The sequence below is a fragment of the Ostrinia nubilalis genome, chromosome 5 (assembly GCF_963855985.1).
Source record: "Ostrinia nubilalis chromosome 5, ilOstNubi1.1, whole genome shotgun sequence".
Lineage (NCBI taxonomy): Eukaryota > Metazoa > Arthropoda > Insecta > Lepidoptera > Crambidae > Ostrinia > Ostrinia nubilalis.
In genome coordinates this window covers 656,863-676,406 of record NC_087092.1, presented here as the reverse complement: position 1 = coordinate 676,406, position 19,544 = coordinate 656,863, and the positions used below count along the sequence as shown (strand labels likewise).

General features: G+C 39.1%; 1 long non-coding RNA gene across 1 annotated transcript; it reads right to left on the bottom strand.

Moving 5' to 3' along the window:
- Positions 1–1,059: 1,059 nt before the first annotated feature.
- Positions 1,060–16,101, bottom strand: LOC135072191 (uncharacterized). The gene is made up of 3 exons (XR_010257360.1): positions 16,053–16,101; positions 1,631–1,752; positions 1,060–1,106 (listed from the first exon to the last, which is right to left on the bottom strand). It is a non-coding gene; the product is annotated as an uncharacterized LOC135072191 (long non-coding RNA).
- Positions 16,102–19,544: the final 3,443 nt, after the last annotated feature.

Here is a 19,544-nt window from a genome sequence, read left to right as displayed (position 1 = left end):
CGTCAAATGTCAATTTGACATTTTAACATGAAGCACAAATTTTCACCATCCAAATATTTTGTTAAAATATTTAGTTTTCAATGTTAGATTTCATATTTGTTTCATCATGAGAATAAAGTTGGTTTCATGAGCTTGTGAAATAATGTGTATGATATTAAGAAAACGTGAGTATTATAGTGTAATTGTATGCACAAGTGTTTGTTTACATCGATGGAAATTTCTAAAGAATTTAGGATTAGTCTACTCACTCGGTGACATGCGTCTTCTCCAGCCGCTTCCTCAGCTCGTGTATGTTGCTCCTCCTAGCCTCGAGGTCGGCGCGCACGGCGGCGGCGCGCTCCTCCAGCGCGCGGCGCTCGTCGGCCGACAGGTCAGCTGCTTCTTGAGGCTGGGGATGATGTGTCTACTCACTCGGTGACATGCGTCTTCTCCAGCCGCTTCCTCAGCTCGTGTATGTTGCTCCTCCTAGCCTCGAGGTCGGCGCGCACGGCGGCGGCGCGCTCCTCCAGCGCGCGGCGCTCGTCGGCCGACAGGTCAGCTGCTTGAGGCTGGGGATGATGTGTCTACTCACTCGGTGACATGCGTCTTCTCCAGCCGCTTCCTCAGCTCGTGTATGTTGTTCCTCCTAGCCTCGAGGTCGGCGCGCACGGCGTTGGCGCGCTCCTCCAGCGCGCGGCGCTCGTCGGCCAAAGGTCAGCTGCTTCTTGAGGCTGGGAGTGATGTGTCTACTCACTCGGTGACATGCGTCTTCTCCAGCCGCTTCCTCAGCTCGTGTATGTTGCTCCTCCTAGCCTCGAGGTCAACGCGCACGGCGGCGGCGCGCTCCTCCAGCGCGCGGCGCTCGTCGGCCGACAGGTCAGCTGCTTGAGGCTGGGGATGATGTGTCTACTCACTCGGTGACATGCGTCTTCTCCAGCCGCTTCCTCAGCTCGTGTATGTTGCTCCTCCTAGCCTCGAGGTCGGCGCGCACGGCGGCGGCGCGCTCCTCCAGCGCGCGGCGCTCGTCGGCCGACAGCGCGGGCGCGTCCTCGCCGCGCGCCACCGGCGACGACGCCTGCGCAGCCAGCCGCGCCGCGCTCAGCGACGCGCTTAGTTGCTTCTTGAGGCTGGGGATCAATTTGTATTGCACAAATTACTAATACTCCCGTTAGCCCCTCGTGTTATGCTAAATAAGCTTGTGTTACGAGTGGGCTCACCATAATAGTCGAGCAGCGGTGGGATACGAAACCGCGTTCCTCGGATCTCGAGTCGGCCAGTCCGACCCGTTCACCGTTCGGCTATCGTGGCTATGAATTAACGGATTTTTAAAACTATATGCTATCCACAGCTAAACATAGGTCGCGTACAAAGATTCCCACAACGACATGTCCCTTTCTGCCCGCATCCAGGTCCATTCTACAAATCCCATGATTTCAGATATCTTTTTCATTGACAATTTAAGTTCACTATTTCATAACCTTGGTATTAAGGTTACATGGTACTGATGGCTTTGGAATCACATTTGGAGGGTGACTGAAACACGCAACACCATAGAACTAGGTACTTAGGTAAAATGTTATTTTGTAAGTCTAATGTAGATACATTTGACACGATTATGTAAGTATAATATTGTACAAAGTACAGCTCTTACCTTTGTATGAGCGTGTCTTTGTCACTGAGCGCGGTGCGTAGCGCGTCCAGTTCCCTGGTGACGTCACGTGCGCCCGCGCTTCTCCGCCGGGAACCAGCCAGCGAAACCTCGATGCTGGCCATCTACAAACAAAACATTAATTTAATTCTAGTTTTAGAAGAGTTAAATGATGACTCTTTTAAGAGCGTTTACGCCGTTTGGCGCAAAAACAGTACTTTTTCAACTCGTTACAATCATTAACCAGTAATACTACAAATATGTTATAGGCATAAATAGTTAGGCAATTTCGTCGTCTAAATAGTTAATTAAGAAAATATTGCGATTAGTTTAGCATTTAAGAATTCTATCAAGATAAGTCCACACAGGTTTTGTAAATTTCCACTTTAGCGTCAGTTTACAAGCTGAATTTTTTATAAAAATACTGTGAAAACGATTTAACAAACATTTATATCCTATAGCATAGATCCTTGGGCAAATAGTTATCTGAGAAAATTTTTAGATTTAAGCATTTTACAATAAGAAATCACAAATTAAAAGAACGTGAAATACCCAAAAATCTAAGTGATTTTTTCACCAATATTCTTCCTTTATTCAACACAAAAATAGCTTAATATAATAGAAGAATATCTTATCTAAAATATTTACTTTGAAATTTAAAATAATTCATTGTAATTTTTTTTCTATGAGTATTTGAAAAGTACTATAAAACGCCGCGCACGAATCGTTCAAATTCAGTCCGCCTCGAGGCGTTCCAGAGTGAGGTCACGTCGCTCGGTGCTCTGCTGACATGTGTCACGCATACGTTGATCTTTGACAGGTAGCTGGACTTTTATAGTGTATCCGCAAAATCTTGGTGGTAGATTTTGCGATCACGTGGTAATTAAAATATTTTATTGTTATTTTTCATTACAGTCTATTTTTACTACAAATTCTATTTCAGACGTAATGAAACGAAAACGAATGACGAAAATTTGGAACAGCAATGTATACCTACTAATATTATAAAGAGGAATAATACTAATAATTTATTTGCCATAAATAGGTGGTTACAGAATAGTTAATAGGAATGCTCTGCCAGCAGGGTCCCACCTAGTTGTAGGGGGAACATACACAATATATTACAGTCGGAAAATCTTTGCGGTAGGTACCTCGGATTGTAGTTAGTTGGACAGTGGTCATTTGACGGCCACTTGAATCGTCTCACCCCTAAGCTTTTGGCTACCGCCGGCGCACTAAGCCGGTTGATGCCTAATCTCGGAGGCCCGGCTGCACTGAGTCGCTGACTATACTTTTGCGTCGCGCGTTATATGGTCCTATATGGGGCTCGAGTATGGCACAGTGCTGTGTAGTCGTGGAGCATCCTACTGTTAAAAAAAGCGCAACGCATGATATCACTGAGGCACAGGCTGAGGTAATTCGTGGATACCGCATAGTATCCGCAGTCCGTCTATTCCCGGTTGTGGACACTGTGGATCCTTACTGAGGATAAATGGGAAAAAAAATATTGTCATTAGTGGCGACGTATAATAATCCTACTAATATTATAAATGCGAAAGTTTGGATGTCTGGATGTTTGTTACTCTTTCACTCAAAAACTACTGAACGGATTTTGTTGAAACTTTACAGTATTATTGTTTATAAGCCAGATTAACATAATTATAGGCTATAATTTATGACGATATGTGACAAATAAATTTCAATAAATAAATAAGACGTGTCTAAAAAGCGCAATCTATCGTCATTGGTTAAAATCTACAGCGCTGGACAAACTACTATTTTTGACGTTCGTAAATATTCATGCGGGGGAAGCCGTGAAACGCCATCTATCAACATGATATCAAACAACAGATTTTACGAACTAAGGAGTAAAACGAGGTCCACGCGTACGAATTATAAATAAAATTAATAATATTTGTATTCATCTGGTCTTACTTGACTTTTACTTTACGTATGTCATGCACGATGACATTTGCGTCAATATTTGTGTACGTCCCCACTAGGCATAATTGGGATGTATTTTTCTAATTTGTCATAAGTTGTGAGAAAGCCTGTAGCTACAACTGGGAAAGTATGTGTCACCACTGGTGACAATCGATATTATTTATGCCATTTATCCTCAGTGGCGACAAAGCTAGTGTCGACAACCGAGAATAGACGCCAGTTGCGAGGTGACCATAGGTCCCAAGGGGAAATGTACGTGTACGTGCACCACGAGAGGTGGAAACCAAAAGGTAGAGGCTTGAGGATCTAGGCCCTAGAGTGCTGAAGGGTACGCCTGGCCGTCAGCCAAATTTTACGTCGCACCATAGAGGCAGTTCTGCCTGTATTAGAGGAGTGGGTGCGACGGCATGATCGCCTCACACAAAGGGCGACCCAGGTTCTACCGGGCCATGGGTGCTTCGGGCCATTCCTCCACCGTATAGGCCGAGAGCCTGTAGATGGTTGTCAGTTAACACTGCAGTCTTGGCACGTGAGTCACCGCAGCAGACTGACACGCTCTAACAGTGCCCAGCCTAAGCGAACGAGCGGCGGTTGGAAATAACCTCTCCCTACCAATCGGGAAGAGGCGTGAGATAGATAGATAAATTGTTTATTTGTTGTAACACACTTTTTTAATGCTTTTAACACACACATTATGTATAGTTGCTATTGAAATTCAATTCAATATCAAAATAAAGTTAGTTAGTCAAGAAACACACTAGGTGACACCACTGGTATTTTGTTACACAGGTTAGTAATAATTTCAACAGTTGCAACATAACAAAAGTGACAAAACAACATAAGATAAAGATGACTAGCGTTTCAAATAGTTCCCTGCGTCAGAGTGATGTGTGCCGCAGCGATGCAAAAAGCAAAGAGCTCAGTATAAACACTACCCTCAAAAGGGCAGAACACTGATTTTCAGCTTTTGCTAGAGAACGCATGAAGCGTACAGGTACGGAATGAACCCGCTCGCTTTCGGAAACAATATCTACATTAGTATAAAATATATGATGAGACAAATAATCTTATGGTATAGTGTGCTTACTTTCTGTGAAAGTGTTCTTTCACAGAAAGAAGCAGTGGAAAGGGGGAGCGAGAGGCCTCAGCCGACACTCTGGTTATCCGCCGCCGACACCCTGGGCGCAAGAGGACAGCTAATGATCTCCAACTGTCCCTTCCTAACAGGCCTCGGTCGCTAGACATGGAGGTGTCTGGTGGCGGCTAAGGACGAATGCTACAGGCAACAGCCAATGGCGATGTCCCGCGTTCCCTCAAATCACTGATATGGATCATGGCAGAAACAGTCAGGTTTTTAGTGGGTGTAGCTGGGGCTACCCACCTTCTGGTAGGAAGAACCCCACATAACCCACTAGCTGCCCCCGCAGCTGGTGGGTATGAAATGTTATGCATTTTCCGGATAAAAAAAGAATAGTAAACAGGAAAAGTTTGTTTTGAATAGAACCGATTTAAAAAAATCTCTCACCATTAAAATTCAATTTTTTTTCTGCTGAACATAGGCTGTATAAAATATTCTCAAAATAGTAAAAAACCTTTGATAATTTACTATTTGATAAAGAATTTACGTATTTATTATTGATTAGGACTAATGTATACCATTATTTATAATTATGGAGTCGGTGTTGGAAGATTTGAAGATTTTATAGTTTCCTTGAGCTGTCACTTGACAGCCTGGCACACTTTTACGATGGTGGATCAAAGTATTTTGGTTTGACTATATAGAGCGTGAGAACACGCACACAGTCATAATTATTTTAGTGTGAATAAAACTAGCATCGAAATTACCTAAACTTGACATGCCACGCTAGACGTAAACGCTCTTAAACTACCAGCTCGATTCTAAGTTTTTTTCAAAAAAGTAAAAGTAAGTATTCATAATATGCCTAATTAATTTGTATTGCAGGTACATTTGATTGCTATACTGGGTTTATCTAACTAACTCCTTACTTTAACGTCTGTAAATTACGTTTGCAAAATTCAACTATTATATTACATTCCTCTCATTCATCTGTATAAATAGTTAGAAATGAATGTATCCTAATTAAGTTGCCAAGTAAGTATAAAACAATGGTTCTCAGATATGAAATGGTGGAAGAGTAAAATATAATTGTTTAAAATGACTAAAGTGTCTTGTATCATCCATGCGTGGTAAATTACGTATGTATGTAACCTTTTCGACGATCGACTAGTTAACAAACTTGATTATTATGTTTGATATTCAATACATCTTAAGATTAAAATACACAAATAATTAAATTAGTCAAACTCAAAAAGAATCTAAAACTAGGTCTTTTGCAGCCCACAGGATAAATGATCTGGAGTACCTTCGTAACTAACTCGTTTATCCACAAGATGTTTCGTGACCCGTGTTGTCGGTTGAACTTGTCGCGATTTGCATCTTGTAATTCTACGATTATACAAACATCCTAGTGAAATATACACAGTTCTACGACCGGTTAGGGTTGAGCTCTTTTAATGCTCATTACGAATTGAGTGCAGTTATCAGTCAAGAATTTATCTTAGCAGAAGCTATACTAACTCAATTCCTTTCTAGAGATCCCGCAACAGGTTATTGGTTTATAACTTACTAGCTTTCCGCCCGCGGCTTCGCCCGCGTGGAATTTTGTCTGTCACAGAAAAACTTTATCGCGCGCGTCCCTGTTTCAAAAACCGGGATAAAAACTATCCTATGTTCTTTCCCGGGACTCAAACTATCTTAATGCCAAATTTCATCAAAATCGGTTGCGAGGTTTAAGCGGGAAAGCGTAACAGACAGACAGACAGACAGAGTTACTTTCGCATTTATAATATTAGTTGGGATTAGGTCATACATAATTATGTATGAATAAATTACTTTAAGATCTGATATGTATAATGTGAACCTGATTCTTATAATGCATCGATTGTTTAGTTAAATATGTGGATTAGTGATTTTTGTAGTTTAGTTAAACAAGTGTTTAGTAGTTTAGTTTATCTGTCAATTCGCTGTCAAACTGACAAAGAAGCAATTGCGGTTTGACAGCTCTACTTATTAAAACACGGCTCATCCCTGATAGTAGAGTACAGTACTACAGTGTAGGTGGGCCTGAATTCGAGGAACGTTTTCCGCTCGGTAAGGGCTGGCGCCCACCGCGTAGTCACGATGCGTCTACGCCGGTATCACTGCACTCAGGGCTAATATTACCCATTTCATACGCTCAAATTGCTCAGTGGGCGTTGCAGCTAGACTTCATACAAGTATACATTTCCTTTCCTAGTATTAGTTAATTATGATGTACTTCTTGGTAGTAAAGTAGTAATGTTGATTAAAAATAACAAAGTATCACACATAATCACCTAACCTGATGTTGATGTGGTAAAGATAGAAGAAAAAACGAAAAGCTTATCCTACTTGTTTAACAAAAGTTAAAAACGTGTTAAGTTGAAATTCCAGAAGCAGTCAGGTGATAAGGTTTAAATTGGTTTTTATAGATAAAGTAATAATAAACGGTTAAGGACAACCTGCAAGCGTTGTTTACTGATGACAATCTGAGAATTACTTTAAAAGAATTTTCATAAAACCATTTATGGAGTTAGGTAGGCATACTTGTTAGTAGAAAAGCGGCTCAATTTACAATCCGCGGACAACTTATTTGTGCCGCTAGAGAAGCTCCCACAGTTTCATTTATTCCAAGTATTCCCTTCCGTTAGTTAATTAGTAATTATGATACAGGACGCATAAAACCGCGCATCCACCTGTGGGGTTAAACTTGGATGACCAGTAAGATTCTAGCTAGTTTTTACTGTCATGGTATCGTGAGTACAATTGCTTTAGTAATTTCTGAACGCCCTGTGAAAATGTGAAGGTGTACTCGTCTATCTCTGAAGCTAGTTTTACTATTAAGTAGGTAGGGTGGCAGAGGGTAATAAAGGAACATCTGCAGTAACATACATACAAACATAATTGTTATTCCTCTGACAAATTAGCCTTTTTTCCAAAGGGTTCCATTTGGCAATACGGCCTATTTATTTATTTATTTGACATTCAAACTTGTACCTAATGTTGATCTTGATCCCATTGCTAATTATTTCCTTAACCTACTTCCTTCACACGAGTCTCACTGGATCACTGACCTTAATTAGGTTGTGCGTTAATTAGTCGGCTCGCTATAGAAGCTGTGTTTGTGGCTGTGTCGTTAGCGTCAACCGCTCCACGCGCGGAAGTCGTAGACCTGCGCACGCGCACGCCTGGGTGCGCATCACGGCAGTTAACACTCCGAAATGAGCCACATTGTCGTTAATAACCACCTAGGACTTGAATTGGAAAGATCCAAATGACACTAAACTTTTTGTGTTACATAAACGGTTTAAAAATAGATTGAGCCAATCGCTTAAGTTATTTTTCTAATCATGTGTGTAGTGAGCACATCCGTCGTCCGCGATTATGTCTTTATTATATTCGTATAATTGGGTAGGTAAGCTTAGTAAAATAACTATACAATGGTTGTAGCTGTTTCTAATCTTAGGCTTGGTTGCACCATCTTACTTTAACTTTGACAAACGTCATATATCTGTCAAACTCCATACAAAAAGCACCGTTTATCGTCATAATTACTGTCAAAGTAAGATGGTGCAACCCACCCTAAATGTGTAGGTGCGTGCTCAAGCCGAGTCAAAGCTCATAGGAAATGTACCCGTACAGATGGTATCGGACTACCGCGGCGCGATCGGCGCGCGCGCATCGCGATCGCGCTGCTGCGCTGGCGGTTACGAAACAAATGGTTTACAAGAAAAAGGAGGAAAACTCTCAATACCTTTAAGATAGTTTCCTTTGCTGAAGAAATATCATCAAGGTTGACTTTTAAATGAGATAGGGACTAAATGTAAGAAGAAAAGAAGAGTAAGTAAGTTCTTAGAATTTTTTAACAAGTTTTATTAGCAATGAAAAGACGATTTAAGTCGGCTGAGGTAAAAGATTTTAATTTGTATTAATAATAAAGTATTGCAATGAGAACCACATACGAGTAAAGATATCTTACGTGCTGATAATAAATGCACAATTAAAGTAAAAAAAAGAAAAAATAATTACACGACTTCATTAAAATCAACAAAATGAATACTGTCTTTACTGAATTCAAAAGCAGTTTAACTCTCGTAGAGTCGCATCTACTGACAATAACAAACGGCTCGCCGCTCTACCCATATTATTTTCCGCTGTTCCACTCGAGTTGGTGCATTCGAGTGTTCCCGTTTCGATTGTGCGAGTAGGTACACTACTCGTTTTCCCAGCGATTGTTCTCGCTCCACTCGCCGCCCTTTTCTCACGTGGTGATACCACCAGATCACGCGAGCTGATAATCTGGAGATGATCTTGGATTGTCTCCGAGTGGTAGTTAGACATTTCTTGCGTACCCGTAATTCTTTAGAATGGTGCTATTTAGCCTTTTTAGATCATGTAGCGGTTATGTTAAGACGTAATTTTTTATCCGACTGCGCCAGTAGTAGGGTTATGTTTTTTGTGCAAATATTATTAAATTGCAATGGTATATGGCTGATAATAAAACATATTGGTTTTACAAATAAATACCTCCAAGCTCATCTCACTCACTGGGAAAAGCAGGATTAAGAATTTACTTAGACCTACTCGTATCTCTAGACACACCGGCTTCGTTGATATTTTTTTGTTGCTCTTATCTCACCAACATTATCCGCATTTAATTTAAAATTTATTCGAATTGTAATGAGAGTTCGTTTCAATTTAGATTAGCATAATTTATTCACATCTTGATTGTGTCGTTGATTGTCAACCAATTAGAATATACTAAAAATTAAGAATATTCATAAAATGCGAATTTAAATGTAAATCCACGTACAATTAGTATCCAGTCGAGAGCTCTGGAGCATTTGATAGCGACCAGTTTATTCCTGTAGCCGGGCAGACGCTTGATAGCCTGCGCTTCATAGGCCCAGGCATTCATACGAGCTGATAGTTAACCTTCCACTGGGCAGGGGTGTTGAACACCACTCTCCAAGTAGAGGATATGATATTACATTGAATATTTTTGCTTATATTCATAAGTATTTAAAACTCGGAATGACTTATGAGGTGGGAGTTGATGCATGAGGCAACACAACAGTTTCCTTTAGAGTTAGACCAAGTCTCATACAGATTTTACTTAATGTTTACTAAAATGCTTGGCTTGCAAAAGCTCTCTGCTTGCTCCTCATGGCATACATCAGTCCCACAACCAGCATGTCTCATATTGAGCACAGATTTAAAATCTCGTATGTAGGTATTTAGTTTATAAATGTGCCGACGTCTGAGTAGGGTTAACATTGCTCTCGCGTGTCCAGCCGTCAGCGCTGCGCTCGTCTAATGCGCGCAATTTGTACCCGCATTCGTTTGCAGTCGTGTAGCCGGTACCACTAATAGATATCGCCGCTATCCTGATAATTAAATAGCATTAAACTATTCCAATTATAGTTTTTTATTTGAAAATAATAAAGTTGCAAAAATACTTTGGTCGTTAAGTTAGGTATGTAGTTTGCTTTATTACGATTGAAGATGAAAGAAGTTTCAATGTTTTCGTGTTTTAAATGAAAACGAAATTGAGTCTTAAGATGTTGTTAGTTCAAAACGAGAACAAGGTGTGAATTGGGAAATAGACCTAAAAAACCAGTCCTTAGTTAATGAAAGATACTAGTTACCGACAAAATAAACTTAACTCTTAACTTGACAAACAAGGTTAATAACTTTATCTAATTGCAAATGATATCATAGTAATGAGGTTTTCTAATTTATCGCTTTCACGTCTACTTTGTGGTAGTTTCTTGCCCAAGCATTCCCAGCAGAGGTGCCGAACTGCGGCACCCCGGGTGCCCCGGGCTACGAGCGGCCATAAACTGCGGACATGAGTTATCGCCGCGGCCGCAACCTCGCGCGTAAAGCCACATTGTTGCCGGTGCATGACCCAAGGAATGTTGATTAACGCACAGATAAAATTAAAGGTGCATCTAACAGGGTTGCTCAATAAAACACATCAAGCGTTTCTAAGCGGTGCTTAAGGAACTGAAAGCTGTAACTGAAAACAACGATAAGAAAATTCCCGGCGGATGGCGTGTCTCCCAGACCGCTATGGTCTCCCAGACCGCTATGTGCGGGATGATTGCTTTCACATCACATGCATGTTATCTATAAGAACAAGTCACCTGATTGTAAGTTATTTTCATTGAGTTAACAATTTAAAAACAACTTCGAAATAATTATAAATACTAGGTACTGCGTAACGCGCAACGCGTTTGTTGTTTGCGAAAATAGTTATTAACTAAACTTTCACCTACATTACACGCTAGATAATCGCGATGCAATCGAATGTCGCGGTAAATTTTCAATAAAACAACAAACGCGACCTTGAAATTGAAACATCAACGTCTCGCTGCGCGGGCGCACACAAAAAGTGTCGTGTCGCAAATTGAATGATTGTAATCGACTCCCGCGCCGATCCGGACCGAGTTGACGCAAAAAGCGTCGCTGACGCGAGCGGGTTCGCGGAGTAATTGCACGGCGCTAGGAGACGGTTGTTAATAACTTGTAGAATAAGGTTATTTATGACCGTCATCGGAAATTAATCGCTAATCGTTAGGAATCGGTCATGTCATACGCCAGTGGCATACAGGGTGTAAGTATCTTGTATGGTGATTTTAAAACATCATTACCACTCACGTACTCTACCTAAACCTGTTTTGTGATTTTGTCATCATATTAGTTTCGTAATAAAATTGTTTTATAGAAGGCTTATAGAGAATAAATCGAGTTTAATATATTACTAATTACTTAATTGTTTGTGTAAAGTGTAGTGACATTGAAATTTCATCAAGAATTTTTATCAAGTAAATTATTATGGTGTTCATGAATATGGGACGAATTAATATGAACGAACGCCCTGTATAAATAACACACACGCTGCCTCTACAGTTTGCAATAAATCTACAGCAGATTACGCCCCACGACACATCAGTTCGATAAATCTTACAAGTGGAATAACAAGTAAATTGTCACCATCGGTTGTACGTCCGGCGCGATACGGTCGTAGGTTCGGTGCCCGGCGCGGCAATTTATCGTGGGTGCAGCACTCGGGCCGCGAAACATGGAGCTCGGGTATTTTACTGGTCGCGAGGAGGATAACTCACGCGCACGCGAGCTGTTTATATTATCAGTACCACTAGCATGAACAACTTTCGTCTTCGAATCGTTTGCGTATTCGACAAAATTCGATACTCAACCGTCGAATTACACGATAACGTGACAATTTTGATTCTCAAAATAAGTTTCGTGTAACCATTTCTCATACTAAGTTCACTTTACGACACGTTCACAAGGGCGCTGTTGTAGTTTTCGTACTAAATCTTTTGATGGCGATGCGAATACGCAAACAATTCGAACGCGAAAGTTTTTCGTGCTAGCCGTACAGATGCGTGGTTTCATTTTACTCGACTTCCCAATAAAGTGGGTTGTGTTTTCAAAATGTTCGTGGTATGTAAGAGAAAGCTTTGCTTTGGGTTGCAAATCATTATGTACAATAAGATATTGCAGACAGAACATTATCTATAACAATCACTTGTTGTAATCATGTTGCTTAAACGTAATAACAAATATTTTATTTTTATCCAATTAATCATTATATTTAATTTATATTTATAAAATGTAGTCGTACATCAATCATATCTCCGCGTAGTGTATCTAACGCCCGTATTCACAAACGATACTTGCTTAAATGAAGCAGCAAATCAAACTCACAGCGTTGAGAGCTCTGTGATTGGTTCGTGTGTCACGCTGTGCGTCCACACACACTGTGAGACCTCATAGTAATGTTTGTGAATACGGGCGTAAGTATAAGACATGATAGCATATCTGCATATCTTTACGAAGATAGTTTTTTTTTAACCAACAAAGAAGATGCTTTTCCTTAATTTAGAGAAATCTTGTAGATGCTACTAAGAACCTATGCTACACATATTCATAGATATCTGTTTCAATAAATATAAATATGCTGTTACAAAGTTGTTAACCCTTAACCACTGACGTACGTAACTTACGTACTTAACCGTGGTACGTCGGTCAAACGGTTTTTAGTTCAAAACTTTATTTTATGCAGGAATTTTTGCGTGTCCTTTTTGGTAGTTTCCTAGTGGCCAGAGATGGGTGTGCGACGGGAAAAAATAGATGGGTAGCACGACCCTAAGTAGGAGAGCTAGACCACCCGACGTATGTGGTACGTAACGTCAGTGTTAGTGTAACTTTTTCAACATCGCTTTTGTATGTTGGTCCATAGATAAAATTAATTGTTAGCAGTCTAATTTATTTACTTGGCCGTTTGTATATAAAAAACCTTATTTACGCCAAAAATTATTTCAAATGACGAAGAAATTAGCAAAAAATCCAGTGGATGAAAATTTTTCTATTAGTTGCGGTTTTCGAGGACAATCATCATGATGGTGAAAGAGCTTTAGTTCGTGGCTTTGGATTTGACTTCTTCTGAAGATTGTATACCATATTTTCATATTTCCTAGCTAGTTTGAAGCACGGCAAACTGGTGACCAGGTCATCAAACAAAGAAAGACTATAGAAAATAGCCTTCCTAAATGAACTGTATTAAAAAGTGACTTAATTTGTGAATTACTGCTATTGTGATTTTTTCCTGATTAAAACTATTATTAATCTTTAATATGGCCAAAATTGAAGTTCCTAGTGTTATCGAATATTTTTGAGTTGATTTTTAAAAAATGCCTGTCTAACTTTAATTATATCTGGAGGATTTCACCAATATCATACTATTCTATTAATGTTACTGTGTTTTTTTACTATCTCTGTTTAATATAAATATGTGTAAATAATTTAAATTCAAAATTTCACCAAAGTTACACTCTATTGATACATCAGTGCGCTTACCATGAGTTTACGTTAGGTGTGCTCTCAGATCATAGAAAGAGAATAGATATGAAGTCGCGCGTAACTACAACGAGAACCAGTGTCCCCACATTTCCCCCACCACAGCTCCCACACACACATTCAACTGTGTAAAAACAAAGCGACTGAGAGTCTACGACAACATGTGCAACCGGCTTAAAAGTGCTGTGATTGGCCAGAAGGCGTGCCTTATGGCCAATCAATGGCCGCGTGACGTGACGCACACTTTGAAAAAAGCAATTAGAGAGAAGAAAGATAAAATGGAGTCGATAAGATATCGATACTTTAAATCGCTAGGGGCAAGGCTCGAAACTGGTTTCACAAAATGCTTATGTATGAAAACCTTTTTATTATTATACGTTATTATTAACTACTATCACGCATTTACTTTTTAATTATGGCGATCTGCGTACCGCATATGTTTATCAAAAATAATGCCTATATTACGCTTTCAATTAGCTCTTATAGTAATTACATAGTTGACAGTTACTAATTACTTCTACTGTTATTATTTTTTTTTGTAAAATCTTATAATCGCAAGTAACACATCATTTTTTTATTTAAAATTACAAAATAGAAAATTATAATTTACTTCTATTTATCGATAATAGGAAACCGCATTAGAACACGAGCACAGCACTATGTTACGACCGGCACATGCGGCCGTACTGTGTATTTTCACACGACAGTGGATATCGGAAGAAATTAAATACATTGCGCAGTAGTTGAGCATGACATAAAGTGGTTGCTAACTAAATCGTCAATGTACAAGTGTGTTAGAATTTTTATCACCACTGATTTCGATATCGCAGTAACTGTTACGGCACTGAATTCGTTCGTAAAAATGTTTAGTTTTTTTTATTTATAAGCAAAATACCAATGGATTTGCAATACTTACATGTAGTAAATGACTCCATTGTACCTGTAGTTCTTCGTTTCACTTGTTTTATTGCACGTAACGACGCATTATCCAAAATATCGGAGAACATTTCCTTAGTACGACTGAATCGCGACTAACCTGGCGTCGCGGGCGATGTTCGTTTCTGGGCATATCGCGGAGACACGCGCCACGCCCCCGTTTCACATCTATTCCCTTCTATGATCTGAGGGTGTGCTCGCTAGCGACTGCGTAAAAAAATGACATTAATTGTATGACATATTGTGCAGTGCCCCTAGTGGCTACTTTCAAGAAACAACATCTTCATAGAGATTTTTGACGTACTCGCTAGCGAGCACACCTAACGTAAACTCATGGTAGGTACACAGGAGGTCTTCAAAGTTACGTACGTATGCCGTACGTACGTCAGTGTTAGTGTAACAAAATGACACGTCAGTGGTTAAGGGTTAAGGAGCTGCGATGCTCTCACTAGGAAGCAATGCAAGATTAATTGCAGGGCGGTGAGACGGGTTACCTCCACCATATCGAATAACAAATGATCGAAAATCAAAATATCGAACACGTTTCATCGAACGATCAAAATATCGAATTTACAAATGATAGAACGATAAAAAATATCGAATAATTAAAATATCGTTATTATTTTGATCGTTCGATGAAACGTGTTGGATATTTTGATTTTCGATCATTTGTTATTCGATATGGTGAAGGTAATAAGGTAACCCCGGCGCGACTATTTATTCCCCGCGGGCTCGGTCGCTGCTACAGATTAAGCGGCATTGTGGTCGCTGTCGCGCCGGTCACATTCAGCTGCCTGTAACGCGAACTGCTCGAGCCTTCTACAGAACAGGCACCTAATGATCGGGGATATCGAATCTAGAACACACATTTAGCTAGATAAATTTTTAAATGTTGGATATTTTAGTGTTCATCATCAAACTTGTATGGCTCCATTTGTTATTATAAATTACTTTGAATGACGTAAGTACAAAAATATAACTTCAAACGATGCCGCTTATCTATGTACAGATATAATGTCACCATTTATTGACATGGTCTTATTGCTGTAAAACGGCTTCTTGCAAATAAAGTAGTTAGTCTATTATTGACAGATATTAGGTCTGGTGAACAATGTATGTAACAAAACATTCAATCTAATATGCATAACGTTTCTTTCTTAACGTTTCTTCTTTCGTATAATATTGCGTTGATGTCTTCTAGCGCGTTGATGTCTTCTAGGCCTAGCGCATTGATGTCTTTTGTATCGGCGCTTCATTTGTTTAAGACAAAAACTGATATAATACACTTTATAGGTATTATTATAATTATTATAGACTTCTAGAGGGCCGAAGTTCACCGGGGGCTCTTAAAAAGTGTATTTTTACAAACGTCGGACTACGAAAAACTATGTTTATTGGTTTACCTGTTGCTATGCAATGATTTTTTTGAAATTTTCCCATGATTCTCTTAGTTAAAGTTTTGTGTAACGTTGTAAAATCACTGCGCACAGGCGCAAATGCGAGAGTCAGCGACGTTAGCGTCAGTCGCGCCCGCGCAGCCGCGGCGGCAGCACTCACCTTGGCCTCCAGGCTCTCGAGGTTGACGACCCCGCCCCCGCCCCCGCCCGTCTCCAGCGTTTGCTGAAACAAAACAACATGTTACTAACATCAATAACCCCGGAATAAACTGCAAGCATGCTGCTCAATGAAGCATACATTATTAATCGATTTTTTTTATTATCAAAAACAATTCATCAATGTATTTTCGGCTGGCTCCTTTGTAAAGTTCGACACGGAATTTGTTGTCCCAACATTGTTTTTTTTTCGAGTTTCAAGTGAATTATAATATCATTCGTAATTAGTACTTGTACTTAGTAGCATAATTTATCTGACTATAAAAAAAAACATTAAAGTAAAATTATAACAATGTAATAATGGGACTACTGAATCTATAATTTAAGTTAACAAAAAGCTTGTAAAAAGCTAATGAAAATGATAACAAATCATATCTGTGAATACAGACTTATTAATAACGTTGCTAATCCAACTAATTAAATCTACTCTTTGCAAACTAATTACCTCTACTTTACATAAGTTGTACACTCTGCTTAATACAATTAGCTCCGTTCATTACGTTTTTGTATCTTAGTAAAAGTAATATATCACGGTTTTTATTACACTAATAAAATTATTAACTACTTGCGTAATTAATTATTTTACAAAAAGTAATTATACAAAGTTCATGGACCTGTATTTAAGTTATCTTTTTAATGTTCATGGCAAAAACTCGGGGCTATATGGTGAATAATTACAGTTGAGGCGCTACTTTGAAAATTGATGGCGATATATTCGATTCTATTTGTCTCTGTTACCCATCCTAATATGCTTGAATAAGAGAGAGACGGACAGAGCATATTTTTGAGTCATGTGCGGAGTAGACCCCTGGATAATGACCGGAGACGAGTCGTTAGATTCGGAGGTGTGGCAATGACTGCTTAATTATACGCATATGCATTTAAATTAATAGTCATATTGCATTAAGAATCAAGAAGATCAAAATGTTAATCTGAAAAAAAATATGATCACACTTTAAAAAAGTTTTTTGCATATTGCCTACGATTTTTTTTTGTACGCATGTTGCTAATGCAGCTAAATTAATACCGAAATATTCCATTCTTATATTAATAATTCATAACCGTATGCTATGTATGAATAGGTGTTTGTATTGCAAATCGTTTGGCACAAAATAATTAGCAGGTACACATGAATCGCCAACCTGAATGTTTACACTGAGTAGGTTCAAAACATTTGAAGTGATAATTAGTTGGTGCATCGTCAAATCGGGAGCGTGCGCGCGCGCAATTAAAGCTGTTATCAGCGCGCGCCGCCCGCTACGCGGCCACCAATCTTGATACCGCGAATTTGAGAAAATATAAATTGATATACGCTGCAGCTCATTGTTAGACCATATTATCTTGATGTAGTATTCGGAATACTAATTAATATAATAATTCCTCGTCTTCCCATGCAAGTTACAACATATTTTTAACACACTCAGATCCAAAAGCATCTACGCACTGTGTTAGCTTCCTCGAAGGCAGTAGTAATAACATGCGTGCATGCAGAAAATTGTATATTACGTATTATAATAACTTTCTTTAGCGTGTAGCGGTCTTAATGAAATAATTACATATTAAAGTTGATATCAACCTGTACAAGCTTTTATTTCTGACAGTTCCATATTTCGATAATGGACATATCAGCCGATAATGGCGCGGCGCAGCGAGGCGCGCGCCGATAATTTATGATAATTCCTGATAATTTTATTGCTCGTTGCGCGGTCGGCACGAGTGCCTTACCTTGTTCGTTTTCTGCTAGTGTTCTCCTCATTCAGATAATGTTATCATTATTTTTATCTAAATGTATTTTCATTTATTAAGGAAATGAATTTTGTCAGCAGATACCAGGAAGTAAATTGTTCGATTTTCTTTTTTTGTTAAGTAATCAAACCATATTTAAGTATTAAGACGTAACTTATTAAAATAATATATGTAAGGCAATACAAAAAAGTAAACTTTATTATTGGCGGCTGTAACTCGGAAACTTTTCCCGGACAGGTCAATCCCGTTAATAGCAGACATTCATTTAGGTCGTAATGTTAACACAAAGGTGATTAAATGCACAACTACTTAATATGGCCCGTCCTAGATTGAACCTAATCCTCAGTGGGCCAGCAGTATGAAGGCAAGTGGGGCGCTGGCGTAACATTACGTTGTCAATCCGCGCCTCACGAAGGGACGTGCTTCTGTCCGGTTATTGCGATAAGCTATAATTAGAACAATCGACTGCTTAATGTGTTTTCATTGTTTTGCATTTCCAAAGAAGTCATTCGAAACCTGGTAAACAATCCTTTATGTAGGGCTTTCTATCATCTCTTCATTGCAGCATTGAATGAAAGAAGAAAAAATCCTACTATTGAGAAAATCTATTGTGTCTCTATTTTCTCAACACAGTATAGCGTTATAATAATAAATAAAATTAGGATTTTGTATGTGTTTAATGTAGAAATAGTCTTTTAAATTGGTTGGATGGCCAATGAAAAACCATCGTTGTTCAAATTAGTTAGATAAGACTAAAAGTAGATTACATAGCATCTAGCAGCCCTGTGACAAGGCCGTGCGTGGTGATCCGAAAACCCAGCCGAGCGATCGCTTCTCTAATGTCGGTCGCCAACGAGCGCGCGCAAAAACTGGCTCCGATGCGCAGTCGATGGCGACGGTGAAACCAGGGAAGAGCGGAATTCACATTCTGATCTGCTGGCGAGAGCAGGAACTTCCATCGCAATTTTATTTATTTATTTATTGACAAAGATCTACCAACAACACATCTTTACACAAACAAGTAATGCATAATAATAATTTTGAGTTACAATTTACTAATTTTACAGACGGGAAATGTACTACTACTATACTACGTACTAATGTACTACGACTATATCTTTAAACTAAAACACGCAAGCTAATCTCTAATGATGCCACTATACCGGTTGGATATAGAGAAACTAAATAATCTTGGTTAGCGAGAGCAGACAAATTAAGTATGTTTAAAGTAATGAATAGGTTTGATACTTGATGTCCATAATCAAATCATTATTCAATCGGAAAACTCATGCTTTAGCTTTACTTTGAGAGCAAAGACGTAAGGGAAATTTAATCAGCATAGCCAGGTTTTATTCAAATCTTTATTCTTAGGAAACAAAGCTAAGTCGATGAATATGTCACCGTAAAATTGTGAATTCCGTCAGATTATAATCTGACGTAGTTAAATTACAATCTAACCTAACCTAACCCACTGTTAGTTTACAATCTAACGCGTTATATTATAAACTGACAGAGTTAACAATTTCACGTTGACAAATATAAATGAATACATTCAACGTAAATTACCCATTTGGTGGTGGACAACAATATATAGATCAACCTATTTTATAAAGATTAATTTATAGACCCTCCACTATAGTGGAGGAGGTCATAGTCCAGTAGTGGACGGTAAAGGGCTGTTGATAATGAT